Genomic DNA, 27,477 nt, shown 5'->3' on the forward strand with positions numbered 1-27,477 from the left:
CTCTACCTGAACTGATTCCTCAGGCCCCAAAACTTCCATCTCCACCATCTTCTCATGTTCTTGTTCCTCCCTTACTTGAGATTGCCCTTCACTGCCCTGAGCCTTTTACAGAAAAGGCATTCTGTCTTCTTCAAACTGCACATCTCTAGATATGATTACCTTCTGCTTCCTTGGCTCTATGCACCATAATCTATAACCCTTGACTCCATTCTAATACCTAATCATCACACACCTTAGGGCCCTTGGCTCCAACTTGTTCTGTCTGATGTGTGCATATGCTATACAACTAAAAATCCTCATATTTGAGTATTCTATGGCTCTTCCATACCATCTCTGATCAGGGGTATCAAAAGCTATTGCTGAAGAATGACTTATGTTTATCTGCACTACATCCATATTTACAGCTTCCCCCCAGAATCTTTTTGGTAGCCCAGAACCAAACAACATACATCTAACTCTCTCCGGAATGGTTCTGTTCATGCGCTCAGCCACTCCATTTTGTTGTGGATTGCAAGGAACCGTTCTGTGCCTCTTCATCCCCTTCTCCTTACAGAAGTGATCAAATTCTCTACTCAAGAACTTTGGCCCATTGTCAGTTCTCAAACACTTTAATGAGCACCCCTTTTCAACTTCAAACTCTCTACAACATTCCTTAAACTTCATAAAGGTCTCTGACTTTTCTTTCAGTATAAAAACCCATTACTTCCTTGAAAAATCATCAATAATGGATAAGAAGTATTTACACCTCCACCCAAAGTGGCTGGTGTAGCTGGCCCCCACAAGTCACTGTGGGCATAATCCAATGGTGCTGTTGAGCTGTGAATGCCCGTTGTGTATGACAACTTCTTGTTCTTTCCCAGCACACATTACTCACACAAATCACAGCTGCTCACTAGAATCCTCAAGTTCAATCAGACTCCTCTTTGCTAATTCCTCCCGAATGTCCAAGTCTGAGGTGCCAAGTCTTCAAGCTCAAGTTCTGCACAATGTTCACCTCACCAGAGAATACTCTAGCCTTCAAATAATAGAGGCTTCTTCTCCTTTCTGCCATCATGAAATCTTCCCCATTATTGACAACATTCATCACTCCATCAGATAAAATGCAAGCATATCCTACTGCATCCAAAACTCCAATAAAGATTAAGTTTCTTTTGATTTCTGGAATAAATCTCACACCAGTGAGCAACCTGATAGACCCATTATGCAATCTGAGCTTTATGGTCCCTATCCCTCTGATTCCGCATATCTGATTATTACCCAGTAGGACTGATCTAGTTGCATCTCCATCTTGTAAAAGTAACTTCTGTTTGGACACATGTGGAAACTGCAACCAGAATCCATGACCATGGGAGTTCCTCTATTTCCTCAGATATACATAGAGCTTTTGGGACTTCTAACTCTTATGCAAGATCAGCTGTGTTCTTAACTCCTTTCTCCTATGCATGTTTCTTCTTCTAAGACCAGCAGTTTTTCTTTAGGTGGCCAGACTTCTTGCAATAATGGCATGACCTGGTCTCCTTCCCATCAGCTTCCTTATCTTTCCAAGATTTCTTCTGTGACTTCTTCTTCCCATTCTTCTTGAAGTCAGCCTTGATGTTCAAGCTCTCAGCTGCTACATCAATCGATTTGGAGTTAGTGTTTTGGACTTCTTTAAGCTTTAAGACAGAATAGACTTCCTCATAACTGATCTTGGACTCTCTACCAAGAAGCATAGCATCCTTGAAATGCTCATAGCTTTGAGGCAGAGAGTTTAACAGCATAAGGGCTCTGTCTTCATCCTTGATCTCCTCATCAATACTCTCAAGATCATCAACACACTTTCCAAATTCCTCTAGCTGCTCCAACACACTCTTCCCATCAGCAATCTTGAAAGTTAGAATTTTTTGCTTCAAATGCAGCCGGGTGTCCAAGGACTTTGTCGTATACAATGACTCTAACTTAGACCAAACCCCAACTGTTGTATCTTCCTTCGATACCTCTCTAAGGACTCTATCGGTGAGATTGAAAATCAAGGTGCTATATGCTTTGTATTGCATATCTTGAGCCTTGCCTTCTCCTTCTCATCCAACTCAACTTCGTACTCAACACTGCTGCCTGCATTATTCAGAATTTCCCACAAGCCTTGTTGCATCAAGATTGCCTTCATCTTAAGCCTCCACAAGCTGAAATCGTTCCGGCCAGTGAACTTTTCTACCTCAAACTTTGCAGTAGACATTCTTCAAACAGTTGGAGCGCCTTGCTTGGAAGAACAGATCCTCAGACCCGAAAACAGCTTCTAAACCTTTCTAGCTCGATCACTTTGATCTTCTTCCCACAGACGGCGCCACGTTGTGAATTAACTTGAACAAGATCGAAAGCAAGAAAACAAGAACTCGGGTAATTACGTGGTTCGGCTCTAGGCCTATGTCCACGGGCGAAACTGGTGTGTGTGTTTATTGATCACTCAAGAAGAATTACAAGAATCAATCTAGACTCAATGTTTACAAGATGAAGATCACACTATCTCTCAACTCGCTCGAAGATGAAATCTACTCCTAGAGCTAAACACGCACAGTTGGAGAACTCTCTACTCCTCTCTTGAAACTTTCTCTAGCTAACTAAGACTCTCTCTCATTCAACCATGTATTTATACACTGTTACATCAACTTGAGATGAACTCAATCAGCTCAACTGCTTCTCTTCAGTTTGGCTCCGAAGTTAGTTATAATTTCCGCCGGCTATCTCAACTTCAAGCTTTCACTGCTGCAACGGCTATATTTCTGATATGTATTGGAATTTGTCAGCTCAATTACTAACAATGGTGCATCGAAAAAGTTTTTTATTTTTTATTTTAATCAATCTACTTCTTACTCCCTCCGTCCCTGAAAATTTATCACATTTCATTTTCTGCACCCGTTTTAGAAAAATGATATTTCATCCGTTCCTTGTTAATAGAGACATTTTTGTTAGGCACGGAGTTTAAGAATAGTGTGTTAAATGGATGGTGGAAAAAGTAAGATAGATGAAGAGAGAATAATGTAAAAGTGAGAATTACTTTTTGCTAAAAATAGAAATGACTCAATTAACTTGGAACTTCTCAAAATAGAAAAATGACTCTATTAACATGGAACGGAGGGAGTAATAAATAGCTAAAGTGGGGAGAGGATAAAGTAAGGGAGAATAATGTAGATGAGATTCTTCTCTACATTACTCTCTCTCTTACTTTACCATCTCTCCACTTTAACTATTTATTACTCCCTTCGTCCCCAAAAAATATTTACTTTGGAGTTGGCACGGGTTTTAATGTAAAATTGGTGAAGTAAGAAAGAAGTAGAGAGAAAAAGTAAATAAAGTATTGTTAGTGGAGAATGGGTCACACCTCATTAGAGAGAAAGGACTTTCTAAAATTAGAAAGTACATATTCTTGTGGGACAGACTAAAAAGGAAAGAGTGCATATTCTTGAGGGACGGAGGGAGTATCATTTTTTCAAAATGAGTGCAGAAAATGAAATGTGACAAATTTTCAGGGATGGAGGGAGTATAATATTGGGATAGAAAATGGTTAATTGTAGTTTATGATTTGAAATTTTGAGTCATTTGACAAATTGATCCGATGTTTAAAAATATTGGAAAAATGGTCTGAACTTTCTTGAAAGATTGTAAAATAGTTCGAACTTTAAAAATTCCGAAAAAATGCACTAAAGTTTCAAGAAATTGTAAAAGACATAAATTTTTAATAAATGCTTCCCTCCCTCCCATGTTAGACGTTACTTTTATTTAGTGAGTTAAATAGATACTTCCTCCGTTCCGTAGTAATTGTCATTTCATTTTGAGTACTCGTTTTGAAAAAAATGATAATAATTGGTTAAGGTAGAGAAAGAGTAAAGTAAAATAGAGAATAGTGTAGAGAAGAGTAGAGAAAGTGTAAAGTAAGATAGAGAGTAATATAGAGAAGAGAGTAAAGTAAGATAGAGAATAGTATAGAGAAGAGAGTAAAGTAAGACAAATAATATATATAAACAAATCAGTTAGAACATGGCCAAATATCAGAAGCTCTTCCAGGCATATTTATATTTGGACCAAAAATGAAATTGCATCTCATTGAACAGGGAGAGGATCCCCTGCTATGCACAAATCACAGCAGGGCCCTGCTGCCCCTCACAAACATTTTTTAAATATTAAATTTTTTTTTAATAAACAAAATAATAATAAAAAATTGTATTGTATGGGGGCAGCAGGACCTGCTGTGATTTGTGCACAGCAGGGGATCCTCTCCCCATTGAACATCACAATTCAGCTATTTTTTCTCTCTCTCATTTTCAATTATATTTCTCTTTTTCTCACTTGCTTTACAATTGGCCATCAACCATACTATTTTTCATCAAATAGGGGAGTAATTTTTAACATCGGGCCACTTTTATTATTTCCAAGAAAATTCAAACCATTTTTTACAATTTAAAATAAATCCACGTCATTTTTACAAATTTGATATTGACAGCGGAAATATTTTTAAAACTCTATCTAAAAATATATTTATAGTCAATTTAGATTATTGTTATGGCCTTTATATACTTAATGACATAATACTATTTTATAGGTAATTTAGATTACAGTTAAGGCCTTTACATACTTAATGACATAAAATTTGAATTTCAAACATTAAAGATTTTATTAAAAAAATTAAAAATGGCATAAGTGACATCATCTTAGAAAAAAAATACGGAGTGTATAACATTTAGCAGTCAAAATGAAAATAAGTAAAAATAGGCCACCATTTGTTTGTATTAGTAATTGGAAGGCCTCGAACGGGAGGTTGCGTGAATGGATCAAGTTATATGGAAGATAACCGAACCAGTTGGATCAGTTAGCAAATGTCGTTGCCACTTGATCAATGCAATCTCGCTCTCACTCGATTCCTACCAAAGTAATTTATAACTCCCAATTTTGCACTACTTTAATAGTAAAGCGGCAAGTTCGGGGTCTATCCCACAGAGATGCTAGTGTATCGAGTGTGTGAGTAGTGAACAGGGGGGTTGGCTGCTGCCACGCTTTAACTTTGGGAGTTTTTAACTACTGATTTTAACTTAGACAGAAAAGTAACTATCTACTTGCTCAAGGGAAATTTAACTACTAGGTCAAGTGAATTTTAGACAGGAATGAAAATTTAACTATGTCAGCAGTAAACACCGTGATGAAAACGAAACAACTTCGATTAAAACTAAACTCAGAACAGTACAGCGTGAAATCTAAACTAAGCTAACACTTCGAAAAATACGAAAGCAAGTAAAACCGAGGAGATCCTCGGCGGGAAACTTAAGAAAACGCTGACAGATATCAAGTATTCTGCAGCGCTCCTTCGATCGCCATTTCTAATTAAGCACTACTTTATCTAAGCTAAACTAAGCTATTCTAGAGAACTGAACTAAGCTAGAGAACTAAGCTAAACTAAGACGGAAAGTAAAGGATCAGATATTTTTCATGTGGTGGCACATCCTCTATTTATAGGCTCAACATGACCTCCAGCTAGATAACGATCTTGGTAGGGAATATTCGCTCATGCTGAGAGTGAGCGACTCATTGATTGCTACGTGCTCTTCTTCTAGAACGACGACGCTTTTCAGTAACAAATTCGTGACTCAGCTCCGTCCTTGCGTCTCATATATCAGCACGTGTCCCCTTCTAGAACGTTGTCCTTGATAACAGAATGCTGCGCACCATCCAGTTCATAGCCTTGCATGTCCTTTTTCTGAAATCCAGTGGTCCCCTCCTTAACTGCTTGGTTACCCCCTTGATCAACTTCCCTCGATATCTGGCCTTTTTCGCCTATTGTGCTAGCTTGATCAGTTTGGCCTTGTTGCCTTGGTCAAGCGGCATTCCTGCACATTTAACACTTATTTTGCGCGATAAAACCGATCAAGTAGCATACATTTTACCTCTAAACCGATGCATGAAATGAGTCTTATCAGTAATTTACTATAGTATACACAGATATGATAAGGTTTTTATAAGTTATATATGAACATATTTAGCCTTTATCGGATAAGCTGAATTATTGTTGGATATTTTCTTCGAGGTCAATCATGACTCCAAAGGAAATATCTTTCTCACAAAAAAAAACACTAAATTTAATAAAATAAATTTATCATTTAATATTATATTGAATACATTTTTGTTTCTTTTCTTTTTATTTATTTTTGGTTTTGGTAAAATATAATGTAGCATTCCTAAATCCTAACATTGTATTTAATTATGAATATTATGTTTAGCATTATCTTAAATCTGTTAGACCTGTGTTCTAGTGCCATATCTTCATCCACATGATATCCTAATCCTAATCCTAATCCTAATCCTAATCCTAATCCTAATCCTAATGCATTATACATCCATACACTAATTCAATACAACTATATACTATTATGAATTTATTATTATATGTTTTGTGTATGTGTGTATTGCAGATTCGGATGCCTCCCGTTTCAGAAAATAAAAAAAGGTAAATAATTGGAATAGTTTAATTAGAAGGAGTTGGGAAAGTGAAATAGCAGAAGCAAACAAGTTTGACCGGTACAACTATCAAACGTCTCTTTTATCTAGAAAATAATACTCCTGCCACTCCCACTCCCACTCCCACTCCCACTCCCACCCATTTTATTTCCATTTTCTGCTCTACAGTTACCAATTACATTCACTATAAAATAAACTATCTCCAATTCAGATTTCTTGATTATCATCTCCAATATCCGGAATTTCCTTTTATAGGCGTAGATTCAGTCTGCATTACGAAAAAGATTCAATGATGTCAAAAATTGAAAAGGAGAGGAGAGCAAAACATCAGATTCAGAGGGAGCACGTTGAAGGGCATTAGAGCGTCCACTATAACGTGGACGCGGCTATAGCCGCGAGCGGGGCGATGGCGGGGCGGAAGCGGGGCCGCTTATAGGGGGAAGGGTGTCCGCCGCGGGGGTGGACGCGGCGGGTGAGGGGAGGGACGGCGGACGCGGAATCGCCGCGTGCGGGGCGAGGACGCGGCTGAGGGTGGCAGAGAGAGAAGGAGTGGGGCTATAGTCGCGGCGGTTCGAGAAGGGGGGCGGCGGTGGGAGGGGGCTGTCCGCCCCCTATAGTGGACACCCTTACAAGCGAGTTAGTATCGAGAAAGACAATCATACACTGACGGCATATCACACACACCACGCAGACACTGACACACACACATATTTTCCAACCCCTTTTTTAATTATACAAATACCTTACACAATGACCAGATTCTTAATCCATATATTTTTAGAGCATTGGTACGAACCTCCATTATTATTATTTAGTTTAGATATTATAGAGATTTAACATATCTTTTTCTATATATTTGTTTTCTTGTTCATTAAGTCAGTAGCATTATAAATATGATAGACTGTTATCTTTTTTATTCATTCAACCAATATATGAAATTATCATTTTTTTGGCTCAATTGAGTAGCAAATAAGAAACATCTCCAAAGGTTGCCGACGAGGTTGATCTCGCGCTCAACTGCCCCTTTTTTGACGTCCAAGTCACGACCCAACGTTGGGCGCTCGACAACGACGACATCTCGTTTTTTGATTTTGTGTGTAAATCGACGTTAAGGATTTAGGTCCTTAACGTCGATGTCCACGCAAAATCAAGAAACGAGGTGTCGTCGTTTGTCGAGCGCCCAACGTTGGGTCGTGACTTGGATGGCAAAAATTGCAGCTGAGCGCGAAAAGTTCTCGTCGGCAGCGATAGAGAAATAGAATTTTGTGATTCAAGCCAAGTTGGGCGAAATACTAATTTCATTAATGGGTTGAATGAATAAAATGATAACAATCTATCCTATTTATAATACTAGAATACTAGCTTAGGGAACAAGAAACAAATATAAGAAAAGATATGCAAATACCTAATATATCTAAACAAAATAATAATAATAATAATAGACTCGTATCAACTCCCCCACGGTTAAAATCCACCTTATCCCCAAGGTGGGAACCATGAAGCAACGAAGAGTTGAAAGAAAAAGCTTTAGCTAGGCGTCTCCTCCTGGATCAAACACATATCGAGCAGCTGAATGTCACCCTTTATCACCTCCAAGAATGCTCAAATATGGCGTGTCATTGCACAGAGGGATGAATCGTGTATCGACGTCGAGTGATGTCGAACGATGGACAATACTTGGGACATTGCCATCAAAGAAATCCACGTAGAAATAGGCAGTTATCCTTACACCAGTGCAAACACTTCCACTCTTAAACCAACAATTCATAACATCCGTCGATGACATTTGAGCAACATTGAACTATACGATTATCTTCTCCACTTCACCAATAGAACCATCCTCCTCTTTATCTTCTAGCAATGTCTCCTCCTTTTCACCAATCTTCTCATCATATACCCCAACGAGCACTTGCGGTGACTCATTGTCGTTCTTGACAATCCCTTTGTTCTTGACGAACTCTCCAGGGGACTCGTTGTTTGGAACATCAAGAGCAGCGCCATCATTGTGAACATCGGTAATGTCATTGGGAACATCATCACTGAATCCTATCGTGGGAGTATTATCAGTTTTCTCTTCGGCTAAATTCTCATCTTGAATGTTCTCCTCAAACTCCTCCCCATCATCCGCATAACAGAGAATGCGTTGTTTACACACATGTCCCATCACCCATTTCTCGGGACAGTGCCACCACAGACCCAACCTGGACCGTTCTGACTTCTCCGTCTAGGAGACCCGTATTAGCGGTAGGCGTGGCTGCTCCGGAGTTTGACTGGTCACACGTGTCGGCTGACTGTATAGGTCCCGCGTTGGTTTTTTGGTGAAGCAGCGGGGCTGGTGGGAGGCGGGCTGGACTCGCGCTCTTACCTCTTCCCGAGGGCGAGGTCGATCCCAGCACGTCTCCGAGCTTCGTGCCCGGTCAATGGTCGGGTAGCCGCGGTCCTGCTGTTGCGCTGGTGGGTCCCAGCACGTTGGGCGGTGCCGCTGCGTTGCGGTTGTCGGGTAGCGATCAAACCCTAATTGGGTCTGATGATCTCCGCGATCCGATAGGTGGTCACCCCCCTCGACGTAGCCACCGCGGTGTCGGGGCCAAGCGTCTTGCGCGCGATCGCGGCACCCGATGGCCTGGTATCTCGGCCGTGGGCGACGATCAGGTGGATCCAAGTGGTGTGAGACGTAGGGTGATTCTGGATCAGGCCACGACGGCCGGCGGAGTACTTCCACCCGGCTGTTCGGAGGGTCCCAACTGGTTACACGGCGAGGTTGGGTCGGCTGGTAGGGACGGAATGGCTGTGTGGCCTGAGGGAAGTCGTATTGACGACGACGATAGCCGGCGTAGTAGTATGACATGTTGACGGACTGAATCGTGGTTGCGGTAGAAATGGTGGTGATTTATTTGGGGATATGGATGAACGTAGACGGAGGATGCTGAGCTCTGGATAAAAGCACCAGTTGTTAAGGACCTAATTCCTTAACGTCGATGTCCACGCAAAATCAAGAAACAAGGTGTCGTCGTTTGTCGAGCGCCCAACGTTGGGTCGTGACTTGGACGGCAAAAATTGCAGCTGAGCGCGAGAAGTTCTCGTCGGCAGCGATAGAGAAATAGAATTTTGTGATTCAAGCCAAGTTGGGCGAAATACTGATTTCATTAATGGGTTGAATGAATAAAATGATAACAATCTATCCTATTTATAATACTAGAATACTAGCTTAGGGAACAAGAAACAAATATAATTATTATTATTTAGTTGAGATATTATAGGGATTTAGCATATCTTTTTCTATATCTTTGTTTTCTTGTTCATTAAGTCAGTAGTATTATAAATAGGATAAACGGTTATCTTTTTTATTCATTCAATCAATTAATGAAATATTTTCTCCACCAAGGATAACGTGTGTTTTTCAATCCTAACTTTGGATTCCCTCCGCCGATCCTAATTGGACGCCGGAGTATTCTATCAGCCGCCGAGTTATCTGCCCGACGGGAGCGACTCCTGCGCACAGAAACTCTGCCACCGTTCGCCGAGCCTATTGGTCGCCGGAAATTGATCTCCACCGCCGAGCGAAACTCGCCGCCGGTGCTTGTTAAGGGAAACACCCTTAACAACTAGTTGTTAAGGACCTAAATCCTTAACGTCGATTTCCACACAAAATCAAGAAACGAGATGTCGTCGTTGTCGAGCGCCCAACGTTGGGTCGTGACTTGGACGGCAAAAAAGGGGCGGTTGAGCGCGAGATCAACCTCATCGGCAACCTTAGGAGATGTTTCTTGTTTGCTACTCAATTGAGCCAAAAGAATGATAATTTCATATATTGATTGAATGAATAAAAAAGATAACAGTCTATCCTATTTATAATGCTACAGACTTAATGAACAAGAAAACAAATATATAGAAAAAGATATGCTAAATCCCTATAATATCTAAACTAAATAATAATAATAGAGGTTCGTATCAACTCTCCCACGGTTAAAATCCACCTTGTCCTCAAGGTGGGAACCACGAAGCAAAAAGGAGAGTTGAAAGCAGAAGCTTCGACGTGGCAACTCCTCCTGGATCAAACACACACCGAACAGATGAACGTCTCCCTTCTTCACCTCCATAAAAAATCAACAAAAGAGACCCAACTTTGTTGGAAAAATTCCTTGCCAAATCGAAAAACTTGTCCACGCCTCCCAGAATGCCCAAGCATGGCATGTCATTACTCGGAGGGATCAACCTTGCATCTTTGTCGAGCGATGTTGATCGATGATTCATACTTGGAACATCACCGACATTCAAATCCACATAGACACCATCTCCTTTCTTGCCCCAACAATTTCCAACAACATTTTTGGATGACACTTGAACAACATTGAGTGAGGCGATTATCTTCTCCACTTCACCAATAGAACCATCCTCCTCTTTATCTTCTAGCAATGTCTCCTCCTTTTCACCAATCTTCTCATCATATATCCCAACGAGTACTTGCGGTGACTCATTGTCGTTCTTGACAATCCCTTTGTTCTTGACGAACTCTCCAGGGGACTCGTTGTTTGGAACATCAAGAGGAGCGCCATCATTGTGAACATCGGTAACGTCATTGGGAACATCATCACCGAATACTATCGTGGGAGTATTATCAGTTTTCTCTTTGGCTAAATTCTCATCTTGAATGTTCTCCTCAAACTCCTCCCCATCATCCGCATAACATAGAATGCATTGTTTACACACATGTCCCCTCACCCATTTCTCGGGACAGTGCCAGCAGAGACCCAACCTGGACCGTTCTGACTTCTCCGCTTGGGAGACCCATATTAGCGGCAGGCGTGGCTGCTCTGGAGTTTGACTGGTCACACGCGCGGGCTGACTGTACAGGTCCCGCGATGGCTTTTCAGTGGAGTAGCGGGGCTGGTGGGAGGCGGGCTGGACTTGCGCTCTCACCTCCTCCCGAGGGCGAGGTCGGTCCCAGCACGTCTCCGAGCGTAGGGGCCGGTCAACAGTCGGGTAGCCGCGGTCCTGCTGTTGAGCCGGTGGGTCCCAACACGTTGGGCGGTGCCGCTGCGTTGTGGTTGGCGGGTATCGATCAAACCCTAATTGGGTCTGATGATCTCCGCGATCAGATAGGTGGCCTTCCCTCTCGACGTAGCCACCGCGGTGTCGTGGCCAGGCGTCTTGCGCGCGATCGCGGTACCCGATGGGCTGGTATCTCGGCCGTGGGCGACGATCAGGTGGATCCAAGTGGTGTGAGACGTAGGGTGATTCTGGATCAGGCCACGACGGCGGGCGGAGTACTTACACCCGGATGCTCGGAGGGTCCCAACTGGTTACACGGCGAGGTTGGGCTGGCTGGTAGGGACGGAATGGCTGTGTGGCCTGAGGGAAGTCATATTGACGACGACGATAGTCGGCGTAGTCGTATGACATGTTGACGGACTGAGGCGTGGCTGTGGTGGATGATGATCGTCTAACTTCGATGTGGCAGGCGGGAATCCTTCCCGTCGGCGTTGCAGAAGTAGTGTTGTCCTGCGGCTAGAGCTCGGCGCACAGGCGGGACTCGACAACCAAAGCAGTTGCTGTGAGCGAAATGTTTTCCGTCGGGCAGCGGTGTAGCTTCGGTTCGAGATGGTAGGAGGGTCAGCTCTCAATGAAAGCACCAGTTGTTAAGGACCTAAATCCTTAACGTCGATTTCCACACAAAATCAAGAAACGAGATGTCGTCGTTGTCGAGCGCCCAACGTTGGGTCGTGACTTGGACGGCAAAAAAGGGGCGGTTGAGCGCGAGATCAACCTCGTCGGCAACCTTAGGAGATGTTTCTTGTTTGCTACTCAATTGAGCCAACAGAATGATAATTTCATATATTGATTGAATGAATAAAAAAGATAACAGTCTATCATATTTATAATGCTACTAACTTAATGAACAAGAAAACAAATATATAGAAAAAGATATTCTAAATCCCTATAATATCTAAACTAAATAATAATAATAGAGGTTTGTATCAAGCATCCACATACGTGCTTTTGCCAACGAGTACGGATGTGGGCCGGACCCACTTTTACTCCCTGCTTTTAGACAAGAGCACAACACCTACATCCGTGTTCTTCCGCAAGGACAAGCTCAAGTGTCTCACCATTCTATTATTCAATTTAAATAAAAACATTTCCACAATATTAAAATGCATTAAAAATAACCGGAATAATATTTACAAATTACAAAAAAATTAAAATTTACATAATTAAAATCCTAAAAATTAAAATTTTCATAATTAAAGTCTTAAAAATTAAAAATTACATAATTTAAATCCTAAAAATTAAAAATTACATAATTAAATTTATAAAATTAAAAAAACCACTACTCGTGGCCGAATTTCGCCCAAATGTGTTTGATTAGGTCTTCTTGTAGCTCAACGTGGGTTCGGGTATCGCGCATTGTGCGCCTTGTTTTGATCCTCTCACCCACCGTCGTATGCACACCTCGGCGTGGGGGAGACCTCGCGGTTGAGCTTCCGGCTTCATCCTCGTAGTAAAAGCTAGCCGCCCTCGGTCCTTTGTCGGCTATAATCATGTTGTGCAAGATCATACACGTGTACATGATGTCGGTGATATTTTTCACGTACCACAGCCGAGACGGAGCCTTCACAATGTTGAATCGGGCTTGAAGGACCCCAAAAGCTCTTTCGGCGTCTTTACGAGCGGACTCTTGTCGCTGCGCAAAAAGAACCCGTCTCGGGTCTTGCGGGTTGCTGAGCGTCTTCACGAAAGTCGACCACCTTGGGTAGATACCATCGGCGAGATAGTAACCTATGTGGTATGTATTTCCGTTGACGGTGTAGTCGATTGTCAGTGCTACACCATTCAACACATCATTGAAGAGTGGTGAAGAATAGAGCACGTTCAAGTCGTTGTTGGATCCGGCAACACCGAAATATGCATGCCAAATCCATAGGCGGAGTCGGCGACCGCTTCAAAGATAAGTGTTGGGTCGCCTCCTTTGTGGCCGCTTAAGTGTTGCCCCCTCCAAGCAGTCGGGCAATTCTTCCACCCCCAATGCATGCAGTCAATGCTGCCAAGCATGCCGGGAAAACCATGGACTGTTTCGTGAAGACGAAGCAACCATTAGCAATCATCGGTAGTGGGTGCCCGAAGGAATTCATTCCCGAAAGATGAACGAACGCCCTCGCAAAAAATTTTAAGGCAAAAGATTCCAGTGGACTCGCCGACATGCAAATACTCGTCGAAAAGGTCAGCCGTTTGCCTAGTAGCAAGTTGTCGGATGACACACGTACACTTTTTGGAACGTAGAGAGACTTTGCCGACCGGCTGTGTCTGTACTTGTTTGAAAGTGTTCAGCACAGGCGGACAATGTGTTGTCAATACGCATAAACAAGCGTTTTGATATGCGAAAACGGCGCTGAAAGTAATCTTCCGAAAACCGCGGCTGGTCGGAAAAATAGTCGGCAACGAGCCTTTCGTTTGCTCCCTCCCGGTCACGATGGATGTATCGGCGAGTTGATCTAGTTGGTTGAGGAGGAGGGCTGAGGGTATTCACTGCGACATAGGCGGCACGATGTTGTTCATAATATTCTTGTTCTTCGCGCTCCGCTTCCGCAATGAGATGAGTGAAATCCATTTGAGGGTTTGAGTGAGAGAAGAAGATGTAGATATAAGTTGTATAAAAAAATATGAATGAGAGATGATTTGATGTGAAAAATGAATGATGAATGTGTGTATTTATAGATGATTTTGGGGATAATAAAAATTAAAAAAAATAAAAAAAATTCAGGAAAAAATTGAATTTCCAACGGAAATGCCGTTGGCCAATCAGAACGCGCCACATCAGCTGCTCGCTGGCACGGACGTGCTCGATGCATCGAGCAGCGCCGCGCCAGCGTCAAGAGCGCAGCGGCGGACAGCGGTGCCGTGCCACTGGCACGAACGGACGGACAGCGTCCTGCTCACTGCTGCGGATGCTCTTATACTTGACCCACTTCAATGCCCCAGATCCTCCTCTCATTTGTTTCTCCTATTTTTTAAGACTACAAGAAATCGAGCTAAATTGCTTCAACTTTTATGTGCAGTGAGTCGCATTTAATTAACCAATAACGAAAAATTCCATCGGAATTGTAAAAGTTCCATACTCAGTAATTAAACCCAAACATAGAGAAACCCCATTTTGTGAATTTATCAACAATTGTATGACATAACACGTGAAGGACTGAAGGGGGGAGTCGGCCATTATTTATGCGAAACAGAAAGGGCTACTATTTTTCATGGAATCTTATGTGACAGCCCCCCACACCACACCACACCACACCACACCACACCAATAGTTTTTTATTTTTCCCATTCCGCTACAAAACACCTACCTCTTGCGTTGAGGGTTGTACAGTTTTAGATGCTGCACCCCAATTAAAAGACTACTACTCTTTTATAAGAAGCATAACACTATTTAATCCCCCACCAATTATTAATCTGTGGAGTATATATCAATCCTCCTCCCTCACCACTGCAATTTTATCACATCACTACTGCACATGTTGCAACCCTCTCTCTCTCTCTCTCACACACACAATGGTCAAGAAGACCTCCTCTTCCTGGCTCACCGCTGTCAAACGTGCCTTCCGCTCTCCCACCAAAGACTCCGATTCCGATAAGTAAAGCTGCCGGAGGAAAGTTGACCACCCACCCCAAGACGACGATGCCAAGGTATATCTATCTTGTCGTTCTTATCATGTTTTGTTTATCTATTTATTTATTATGCAGAAGAGTGAGAGGAGGAGATGGCTGTTCAGAAAGCAATCCAACAGCAATGCCGCACAAGCTCCTGTGATGGCCCCGGAGCAGAGGCATGCCATCGCGGTGGAGATGATCCGGCCGTGCCCCAAGGCTGCCGCGTCGTATAAACATGAGACGGCGGCAGCGAGAGTGATCCAAACCGCCTTCAGAGGCTACTTGGTACTTATCTATGATCAAAGATGAAGTAATTAGTGGTGTAGGAATGAGCTTATTTTGAGTTATTGCAGGCGCGGAGAGCATTGGTGGCGCTGAAGGGGATAGTGAAGCTGCAGGCACTAATCCGGGGGCAGAACGCGAGGAAGCAGGCTAACATGACCATGAAGTGCATGCAGTCGCTGCTGCGGGTACGCGCCCGCCTCTCCCACGACGCCGGGAGAAGGTCCATGTTTGCTGAGACCACCAATTTATGGGAATCCAAGTACCTCAGAGACAGAAACTCTAGAGTATACATATCTCCCTAAATTGGATACATTTATGTATAAACTTGCTTTGTCGATTAGTCGAGAGAGGGAAGCTGCGTGACGGACGAGTGGAGTGTTGGAAATATTGTAGCCTTTACACGGGAAAACTCTTGCTATTACAAAAGAATAAAACTGGAAGGTAAATATAATAATATAAATTACAACGAAAGTAAAGAGATGCAAACTATAGTATTCTTCAAGTCGAGTCGAGGTATCCCTCTCTCCGCAAGACGAAATACGCCCCGGCTAGTGCTCACGGATTGGCGTAATGTCCCCAAAGATGAAACGACTTTCCTCCTATCGAGTTGAAGCACCTCAAACTCGTAGGCTCCGGCGAACTTGAATTGGAGGCGAGAACCGAGCAATGCGATGCTCCTAAGATGCGAACTAGAGTGCTTGAGCTATGAGAGAAGAGAGAATGATTGTAGGTTGTGTTGTGTTCTCAACTCTCAAGACTCCACCTATTTATAGGCTAGGAGTGGCCACACGAGAGGTCTCAGGTTTAAGGCACCTCATAAACACATGGACGTTGAAAAGCCAAAAGACTTAGGAAATGAAAGGTTTTGAGACCTTTCTAATTTCCCACATGTTACATGTTTTTCCTACAATCCCCCACATTGGTTAGAGCGCTGCAAGCTCAAACCAACACCAGACACAAATGCATGTATGCAGACTCTTTGCTCAGTTCTCGAGAAACAATACTGTATTTGGAGAGGTAACTTGTGGTTTTGAACCTTCCATAGTCAATACTATCGGACATACCGGCGGGCTAGTGGACGCGATGCCTTGAACTATTCCTCCTTAGTGTATGCCGAGTCAATAGTATCAACACAATATAGTCTCAACTCCATCAGTTCTCACGTTTGTGTCCGTTTCGGCCGTGGAACACCTCTTTGGAATTCATAAGTGACTTACTCTCACGAAGCGGCCTCACTTCTCACTTATATAGGTGATTCTTTCATGAGTATCCTGCCATACTGCATCTCCTTGAGATTTCAAGAATCATTAAAAGTCAAAAGACTTAACCTCTTACCACGTGCAGGTTACAACACTCAATGCTTTCTAAAGAATGGACGAAGATTAAAATCTTCTGAGTGTTACAGCTAGATTTGTATAGCTTCGTTTTCCCATTGAACCAATCCCATGGGATCTCCAATCGTATGGTTGGGTTACCACTATACTCATCTTTTAAGATGTGGTTTTCAGTCCCATTCCTTTTAGCAATTTTTGCATTTGATCACGGTTTAAACCTTTTGTTAACGGATCCGCTAAGTTATCCACTGACCTTACATAGTCAACTGTGATAACACCACTTGTGATCAATTGTCTGACGGTATTATGTCGTCGACGAATATGTCGAGACTTACCATTGTATAAGCCACTGTGTGCTCTACCTATAGCTGCTTGGCTATCACAGTGTATCACTACTGTCGGCACTGGCTTCTTCCAACATGGAATATCTTCTAGGAAGTTTCTAAGCCACTCGGCTTCTTCCGCTGCTTTATCCAAAGCGATAAACTCAGATTCCATGGTGGAACGAGCAATACACGTCTGTTTCGTTGATTTCCACGAGACAGCACCACCCCCCACAGTGAACACATACCCACTTGTAGAAAATTAGTCTTTTGAATCAGAGATCCAATTTGCATCACAGTACCCTTCAAGTACTTGGGAATATCTTGTGTAATGCAACCCAAAGTTAAGAGTATACTTCAAGTATCTCAAAACTCTACACAGAGCTTTCCAATGTTCCTTACTTGGGTTGCTCGTAAATCGGCTCAACTTGTTTACAGGACAAGCAAGATCAGGTCGAGTACAGTTTGTGATAAACATCAAACTTCCTATGACCTTTGCATACTCTTCTTGAGCAACAGAATCACCCATATTCTTGCTCAGATGGACATTGAGCTCCAAAGGAGTCTTTGCTGGCTTACAATCAAACGAGTTGAATTTCTTAAGCATTTTCTCAACATAATGAGATTGCTTTAAGGAAATTCCCTCATTAGACCTCAATATTTTGATTCCAAGAATCACATCAGCTAGACCCATATCTTTCATATCGAAATTTCTTTTCAACATGTTTTTTGTCTCGTTAATAATGGCACTATTGCTGCCCATTATCAACATATCATCAACATACAGACACACAATAACAAAACCGTTATCTGTGTTCTTAATGTAAACACACTTATCGCACTCATTGATAGTGAATCCATTTGCCAACATCACGTTGTCAAATTTCAAATGCCATTGTAATGGTGCTTGCTTCAACCCATATAATGACTTTACCAGTTTGCATACTTTACGCTCTTGCCCAGGCACAACAAACCCTTCGGGTTGTTCCATATATATTTCTTCTTCCAGATCACCATTCAGAAACGCAGTTTTCACATCCATTTGGTGAATCTCAAGATTGTGCAAAGCAGCAATCGCAAGAAGCACCCGAATGGAAGTGATTCTCGTAACAGGTGAATAGGTATCAAAAAAGTCATGCCCTTCTTTCTGCTTAAAGCCTTGGACAACTAGGCGAGCTTTGTACTTATCTATAGTACCATCGAGCTTATATTTCCTTTTCAGAATCCACTTGCACCCTAAAGGCTTACAGCCTTCAGGCAAGTCTACTAACACCCAAGTGTTATTTCTCATGATGGATTCAATTTCACTGTTGATAGCTTCTTGCCACCACGCCGCGTCTGGGCCAGACAGAGCTTCCGCCAATGACTTTGGTTCGTCATCCAACATAAAAGTTATGAAGTCAGGACCAAATGTTTTAGCAACTTTAACTCTTTTACCACGTCTTGGTTCAACATCCTCAGGACTTGACCTCGTCCTTTTTGGAGGATTAGAACTAGTGGATTCATCCATCATTCTTTCACTAGAACGATCCTCTTGCCTCTTGCAAGGGTAAACATTCTCAAAGAATATAGCATTCCTTGACTCAATCGTTGTTCCTTCAGCCACGCCAGGCACAGCTGACCTATGGACTAGGAAACGATAGGCACTGCTATTAAGTGCATGGCCAATAAAGATGCAATCGACTGTTTTAGGGCCTATTGCAACTTGTTTCGGAGGTGACACTTCTACCTTCGCTAAACACCCCCACACTTTGAGGTATGAATATGAAGGTTTCTTCCCTTTCCACAACTCATAAGGAGTCACATCCCTATTTTTTAGTGGAATTTTGTTCAGGATATGATTCGCTGTTAACACAGCCTCCCCCCACATGTTATGGGGTAATCCTGAATTAATCAACAAGGCATTCATCATCTCTTTTAGTGTTCGATTTTTGCGTTCAGCAACTCCATTTGACTGGGGAGAATATGGAGCCGTTGTTTGGTGAATTATACCACTTGCATGACATAATTCTGCAAACGGGGCTACATACTCACCACCTCTATCACTTCGAACACACTTAATTCGACAATTAAGTTGATTTTCAGCTTCATTTTTGAAGTCTTTAAACGCTTCAATTGCCTCATCTTTACTTCTCAATAAGTAAAGGTAACAATACCTTGTGCAATCATCTATAAATGTGATGAAGTACTTTTTACCACCTCTAGTTTGCACAAATTTTAAATCACATACGTCTGTATGGATTAACTCTAGAGGTTTTGTGCTCCGTTCTACCGAGCGAAACGGTAGCTTGGTCATTTTTGCTTCAACACAGACTTCACATTTTTCTTGTGAGTTAAACTTATCTACTTTTAGTAAATTAAGATTTACTAATCTTTTTATGGCATTTAGATTTACATGTCCCAATCTTTTATGCCATAAATCAGAGCACTCAAGCAAATAGGAGGATGTATCATCTTCCTTATTTCTTAATCCTTTTCCACGGTGAATGACCGTAACATTCAGCTCAAAAAGCCCATTCACTAGGTGACCTTCACCTATGAACTTTTCATACTTGGTCAATATAACATTTTCACACTCAAATTCTAGTGAAAATCCATGATTTACGAGAAGTGAGCCTGACACCAAATTATTTCGGATGTCTGGGACATGCAGCACATCCTTGAGGGTAAGAACCTTTCCGGATCCTAATTTTAGGAACACATTACCCACACCAACCACCTCGGAAGAGGCTTGGTTTCCCATACGTACTTTTCTACCTCCAACAGATTTGTAAGTAGAAAAAACGCTTCTCTCGGAGCACACATGACATGTGGCACCCGTATCAACAAACCATTCATTTGGATTAATACCATGGTCCACGTCGGAGACCACTGCGATCACCTCGTGATCTTTGTTGTTTATAACAACACGTTCAAATAATTTGTACAGTATTGTTTCCAACAATAAGTACACAATTATATTGAACCAAATGTGCATTGGTATATTCATCAACCCATGCATCCCAATTACTACTACCAAATCTAAATTGGTCTTGCTTGTCAAATGACAAACGATAAACATCATTCTCAAGAGAATAGATCTCAAGGAATTAACCACTCCATAGCGCATCGACATTGCGACCGTTCGTTGCTTTATTCCAGCTTTGAATTTCATGTTTCCTCCGGCATCGGTCGACATGAATTCAACAAGAGTACAATATTTCGTCTTGCGATTGTTGGAAATATTGTAGCCTTTACACGGGAAAACTCTTGCTATTACAAAAGAATAAAACTGGAAGGTAAATATAATAATATAAATTACAACGAAAGTAAAGAGATGCAAACTATAGTATTCTTCAAGTCGAGTCGAGGTATCCCTCTCTCCGCAAGACGAAATACGCCCCGGCTAGTGCTCACGGATTGGCGTAATGTCCCCAAAGATGAAACGACTTTCCTCCTATCGAGTTGAAGCACCTCAAACTCGTAGGCTCCGGCGAACATGAATTGGAGGCGAGAACCGAGCAATGCAATGCTCCTAAGATGCGAACTAGAATGCTTGAGCTATGAGAGAAGAGATAATGATTGTAGGTTGTGTTGTGTTCTCAACTCTCAAGACTCCACCTATTTATAGGCTAGGAGTGGCCACACGAGAGGTCTCGGGTTTAAGGCACCTCATAAACACATGGACGTTGAAAAGCCAAAAGACTTAGGAAAGGAAAGGTTTTGAGACCTTTCTAATTTCCCACATGTTACATGTTTTTCCTACATGGAGACCAGCACCGGAGTGCCCGCGCACGCTGGAGGAGCTCGAGGCTATCCTAAAAGCCAGAAACGAAGCGGCATTGGCGCATGAGAAATCCTCTCTGCCTTTTGCTTTTGCTCAGCAGGTCATAAATCAATCTGCTGTGTCTGCCTCTGTTTCGATTTGGGAATTACTAACGGAAATAGGATTGATTTTTTAATCGTCCAGAGCAACCTAGTGGAAAGCGACAGGAGCGCCTACAACGGAGACGAAAGCAGCGAGCTGGACAACAGAACAGCAGCAGATCCTCCACCGACCACCGCCGCGACTCAATCAAAACCGTCGAAATCGACTCCCTCAAAACAACCAACGGCCGCCGATCCCGCTGCCAGAGCCCAATCAACCACCGCCACTCCTTCGCCTCTCCCCACCACAGATCCATCGCGCCGTCCACGCCATCTCTCGCCTCCAGAACGCGATCGTCGCCGCAGGTCCGCCCGCCCAGCCCCCAGCGCGTCACGGAAGACAGGAGCTACTCCACCGCGAACACGCCGTCGCTGAGATCCGCACAGCGCGTCAGCGAGGGAACCGCTGCCGCGGCGCAGATGCCTAATTACATGGCGGCGACGGAGTCAGCCAAGGCGAGGATCCCATCGCAGAGAGCACCGCGGCAGAGGCCGGCGACGCAGTGTTAGAAAGGAAAATATGTAAGTAAGGAAAATAGATAAGCAAGGAAAAAAAATTAATTAGGGAACGAGTATTATGGCAAATCTTGCCAATTTTATGTAATTCTTGGCCTATTTAAAGGAGGCGTACCTATTGTAATTCTCTGAACAAGTTGAATGAATAATACTCATATCTTTCAACATGGTACCAGAGCAAAGGCTCATAACAAAATCATCATAGCCTAATACCTTTCCCGACCAAGAAGGCGGTTATTTTCAACCTGGAACATGTCAGACGTTGAAGAGAAACCAAATATGGAGGAGACACGATTAAAGATGAGTAAGAATGTTACTCTAGCCATTAAACTCAACGGGATGAATTATCCCTTATGGAAACGGCTGATGAGAGTAGCCATCGTGGGAAGACGAGCAAACAGGTATATCACCGGTACACCGCAGCCGCCGGAACCTGGAATGAAGGGGTACACAGAATGGGAGGAAGCAGATATGACAGTGTTCTCATGGATAATTGACAATGTCGAAACAGAAATTGTTGTCGACTTTGCACATCACCAAACCGCGCAAGCTCTGTGGGAGAGCCTACAAACTACATTCGAAAGTACTGCAAATCCATATCTGTTGTACGATCTAGAGGAAAAGGCAGGCCGAATCGTGCAAGGGGAACATGGGCTAGAAACATATTGGCGACATCTTCATGGAATCTGGGTCGAAATTGACCGATGCCAACATCAACCTATGGATTGCTGCGACAAGGGGATTAGCCAACTTCGAACGTATTTAGCAACAAGACGGCTGTTCAAATTCCTAACAGGCTTGAATGCAAGATATGACGGGATCCGAAGGGATATTCTCAAGGAAACCCCGTTGCCCTCAGCCGAGACCGCATACGGTCTGGTAAAACGAGAAGCTACGCGGTTGAAAATCATGCCGACAGTAGACATCGATCTCCAGACCGGCGCAATCAACGATGGATCATCATCGGGCCAAGTCGGACATGGGTTCGCCGTCAGAAACCAGCCACCACCGCGACCAAAACAGCCACCACCACGAACCGCCGCGCAACAGCCCAATCACCAAGGCAGTTTCAAACCCGACAAATCAAAATTTTGGTGCTCTCATTGCGGAAAACAAAGACATACTCGAGATACATGTTTCCTCCTCGTTGGATTTCCAGAATGGTGGGATGAAAATCAAAAGGCTAAAGCTCGATTAGCCATCGGAGTCGAAGATGGAGGCGGATTATTTCTGCAAGAAGCAGGGAATAAGGAGATGACTAACACCCGTGGGAGAGCAGGAGATACCGGTCCTCAACCGGGTGGAGGCGGCAGGCCCGGCGAGGCAGCCTTCGCGGAGAAGAAATGAGGCAGGTCATATGGAGGTAACGGATTGGGGTTGAGAAACCCCGATCCCCAATTTGATTTTCAGAATAAACACCAAAGCATGAGTAATTTAATTTTTGGTCCTTATAGTTCAGAATATATGCAATATGACACGGGAAAATTACAGTTAGGACCCCAGAAAAACTATATTCCACGTTTGACCCCAAAACTGTCTGAAAGTTCCGTCTTAAGCCCAAATCGTTTTGCACCCTTGGAAAATATACCTATTGCATGCATTGCCCAAAGTAAAATTGACCCTAAGGAGAGTGAGTGGATTTTTGATTGTGGGGCAACTGATACTATGACCTACGATCTGAAAGATTTTTGTGAATTTAATGGGGCAACTAAAATCCAAATTCAAACTGCCGATGGAGAGTTGACCGCTGTGGGTGGGAGTGGAACCATTGAAATATCCCCAACCCTGAAGCTTACAAATTGCCTCTATGTGCCCAAATTATCTCATAAACTTAAGTCCATCAGCCACGTGACGAAAGAATTAAACTGTACGTTACTAATGCATCCAAATTTCTGTGTATTACAGGATATCAGGACGAGGAGGATAATTGGGCGTGGCACTGAGCGTCAAGGTCTTTATTATGTGGATGAGATTACTCAACAAGGTGGCACCGCAATGCTTGCTCACGGATCTGCAAATCGGGAAGCTTGGTTGTGGCACCGCAGATTGGGGCATCCATCCTCGGGTTATTTAAAATTGCTTTTTCCAAAGTTTTCCCATTTTAAGGATATTATTTGCGAATCTTGTGTTTTAGCAAAAAACCACAGACAATCCTTTAGATCAAGTGATACTCGTGTTAAGACTATTTTTTCTCTAGTGCATGCCGATGTTTGGGGTCCAGCTCCTATTGTTGGTGATCATGGTTTTAAATATTTTCTCATTTTTGTGGATGACTGCACTAGATTGACTTGGGTATATTTTTTGAAGCATAAATCTGACGTTTTTGAAAAATTTACCCGTTTCTTTACAATGATCCAAACACAATTCCAAACCACGATCAAAATTCTTAGATCCCATAATGGTAGGGAATTTGTTAACAAAGACATGACTGATTTTTTTAAAGAAAAGGGGTTAGTTCATCAAACTACTTGTCCTTACACTCCTGAACAAAATAGTGTAGCTGAACGAAAGAATAGGATAATCCTAGAGGTCACGAGAGCCCTGTTTTTTGACAAAAATGTTCCTAAATTTTTATGGCCCGAAGCTGTTGCCACTGCTGTCTACCTGATTAATCGTTTGCCTACAAAAATTTTGGGTATGAAAACTCCTTTGCAGACTCTCGCATCCCTAACTGATATTCCCCCACCTCTCATACTTCCGCTCAAAATCTTTGGTTGTTCCGTTTATGTGCATGTACCAAAATACGAAAGAGGAAAATTTGCATGTGCAATAAAATGTATTTTTTTGGGGTATGGGGTAAATCAGAAGGGTTATCGATGCTATCACCCGGGGTCTAGGAAGGTTATAACAACCATGAATTGTAATTTTCTAGAAAGTGAATACTTCTATCACACCCAACCTCGGGGTCAGGGGGGAGTGCTGTTCAGGGGGAGTGTGATAAAATTGGACCCCTCAGTTTTCCGATGCCACATCCAAGTATCTCGAACGTGGAACCAACAGAACAAGCTAGTGTCACTGCCGAGTCAGTCACATCTGCTGTAGAGCCTCCTCAACCGCCTATGCCTGAATCGAGTCCTCCTCCAGTGATATCCGAGGTAATTCCTGAAACTAGCTCAGATAATACAGTTATTACTCCTGACACTTTTGGTGTAGACGAGAATGAGAATGCAGCAATTGATGGTGATACCGGCCGCTATATACTCCCCAACAGAACTACTCGTGTGGTCCCGGCTAAGAGATACAGTCCTGAGAGGATTATTAGAAGCCGATATTTTATGGCGAATCTGGCTAAAGCAAATCTAACAGAGATGGCTAGGGCGTTTGAAGCAGCACTTTACGAAGAAGAAGAAATCCCATATACGGCCGAGGAGGCTATGAAAATTGCTCATTGGCGAGAAGCAATGCTAGTAGAAATGCGGGCTCTGATGAAGAACAATACATGGGAAGTATGTCTTAAACCTGATGGAGTTCGAACTATGGGATGCAGATGGGTCTTCACTATCAAACGGAGGCCAGATGGGTCGATTGAAAGGTATAAGGCGAGACTTGTGGCCAAAGGATACACTCAGACTCATGGAGTTGATTATGCTGAAACATTCTCACCGGTAGCAAAAATGAGTACTATTCGAGTGCTCTTCTCAATAGCGGCAGTCAGGGAATGGCCACTACATCAGTTCGACGTGACAAACGCATTCTTACATGGGGAACTGAAGAAGCCCATTTACATGGAGCCACCACCTGGATTTGTTGGAGATTTCGAAGGAGGAAAGATTTGCAAACTAAAACGAACACTATATGGGCTAAAGCAGTCACCTAGAGCTTGGTTTGGGAGATTCTCTGAGGCAATGAAGAAGTATGGGTATGAACAAAGCAACTCTGATCATACATTATTCTTGAAGAAAAGAGAAGGAAAGATTACATGCCTCATCATCTATGTAGATGACATGATTCTCACGGGAGATGATGAAGAGGAAATAAGCAAGCTAAGGAAGAATTTGTTCGCAGAGTTTGAAATGAAGGACTTGGGATTACTAAAGTACTTTCTGGGTATAAAAGTGCTAAAGTCAAAGAAGGGGATCTTCATCAGTCAGAGGAAATATGTACTTGACTTGTTAACCGAGACAGGACTACTGGACTGTAAGCCAACAGATACTCCTATGGTTCAGAATCATGGTCTGCGGATAGTTGAAGGAGCTGAAGCCACTCACCGCACGAGATATCAACGTTTAGTTGGGAAATTGATATACCTATCCCACACTAGACCCGACATAGCTTATGCAGTTGGAGTAGTTAGTCAGTTTATGCATGCACCTCAAGTAGCTCACTGGGAAGCAACACTGAGGATTGTTCGATATCTGAAAGGGACAGCGAACCATGGGATTCTATTCGAGAATCATGGACATTTAGAGATTCATGGATTCACGGATGCTGATTGGGCAGGGAACCCAAATGACAGAAAATCAACTGCTGGATATTTTACCTTTGTGGGAGGAAATCTTGTCACGTGGAGAAGCAAAAAACAGAAAGTGGTAGCCTTGTCAAGTGCAGAAGCTGAATTTTGAGGGATTAAGAGTGGGTTGACTGAGATTCTGTGGCTGAGGAAATTGATGACTGAGTTGAACTTAAACTCACAGAAGTCATGTAAGTTGTTCTGTGATAATAAGGCGGCAATCAGTATATCTGAAAATCTAGTTCAGCATGATCGGACAAAACATGTCGAGGTGGATCGACATTTCATCAAGGACAATATAGAGGCCAAGACGGTAGAACTTCCTTTTGTGAGATCTGAAGATCAGTTGGCGGATATACTCACGAAAGCTGTCGATGCAAGAAGCTTCCATGAGGTATTGGGCAAGTTAAGTATCGGTAATCCCATTACTTAACTTGAGGGGGAGTGTTAGAAAGGAAAATATGTAAGTAAGGAAAATAGGTAAGCAAGGAAAAAAAATTAATTAGGGAATGAGTATTATGACAAATCTTGCCAATTTTATGTAACCCTTGGCCTATTTAAAGGAGGCGTACCTATTGTAATTCTCTAAAAAAGTTGAATGAATAATACTCATATCTTTCAACACGCCGGAGCGGGAGCGCGGCGGATCGGCGGCGAGGAAACGCCTCTCGTACCCGATACCGGAGCCGTATTGCGTGAATGTGGGGTTCGGATGCAATAATTTGGGGCAGAATCTGAGGAGTCCGAGCTTCAAGAGCGTTCAGGCAGGGTACGTGGGGATGGAGGAGCAGTCTAATTATTCGTGGTATACGGAGAGCATCGGCGGCGAGATATCGCCGTGCTCGACCACCGATCTGCGGCGGTGGTTGAGATGAAGATACAGTAGAGGTGGACAATGTCAGCCTCAGTTTCATGTTTCCTAAAATTTGATGAAGGAAAGCAGCATCATTGATGGATGAGGAGTTTATAGCAGCATGATTCAATAACTGATTTAGTTGGCAACTCTAGTTTGTTTTTATTTTTATTTTTGTTTTTATTTTGATTTTGATTTTGATTTTGATTTTGATTATGCTAAAATAGGAGTGAGTGATTCTACACTGTATTTGCCGCCACTACTCATCTTAATTTCAGCTTACCATTCACCCAATCATTGTACTCATCCACCAAATTAATTACATTTCCTGTATTTTCAGGGTGTTTGTTTAGGTCACCACAAATTCCCATGTCTCAACTTCCTTCAATTTGCAAATTTTCTATTTATTTGGTGTTCTTAGTAAATTTGAATAGCAGTTACATATGGAGACCTTTGCTAGTTATCTCTTCATCTTTATCAATAGTCTTGACAGTATTCAAATGGAAAATTAATAGAATAAGAAAGATGAAAAAATATTACTACTACTACTTAGCAGAATTGAAAGCTGACTAATTTTTTTACATGACTCAAAATGGAAATTTTTTACTATTGTTTCCAATTACTAAATTTGGAAAATTTTGAGTTCTTGTAAAAAAAATTGACTTGCATGCATGGAGT

General features: G+C 42.6%; 1 pseudogene; it reads left to right on the forward strand.

Moving 5' to 3' along the window:
- Window positions 1-15,033: 15,033 nt before the first annotated feature.
- Window positions 15,034-26,821, forward strand: LOC121754384 (annotated as a pseudogene).
- Window positions 26,822-27,477: the final 656 nt, after the last annotated feature.

This window comes from Salvia splendens, chromosome 11 (genome assembly GCF_004379255.2).
Source record: "Salvia splendens isolate huo1 chromosome 11, SspV2, whole genome shotgun sequence".
Lineage (NCBI taxonomy): Eukaryota > Viridiplantae > Streptophyta > Magnoliopsida > Lamiales > Lamiaceae > Salvia > Salvia splendens.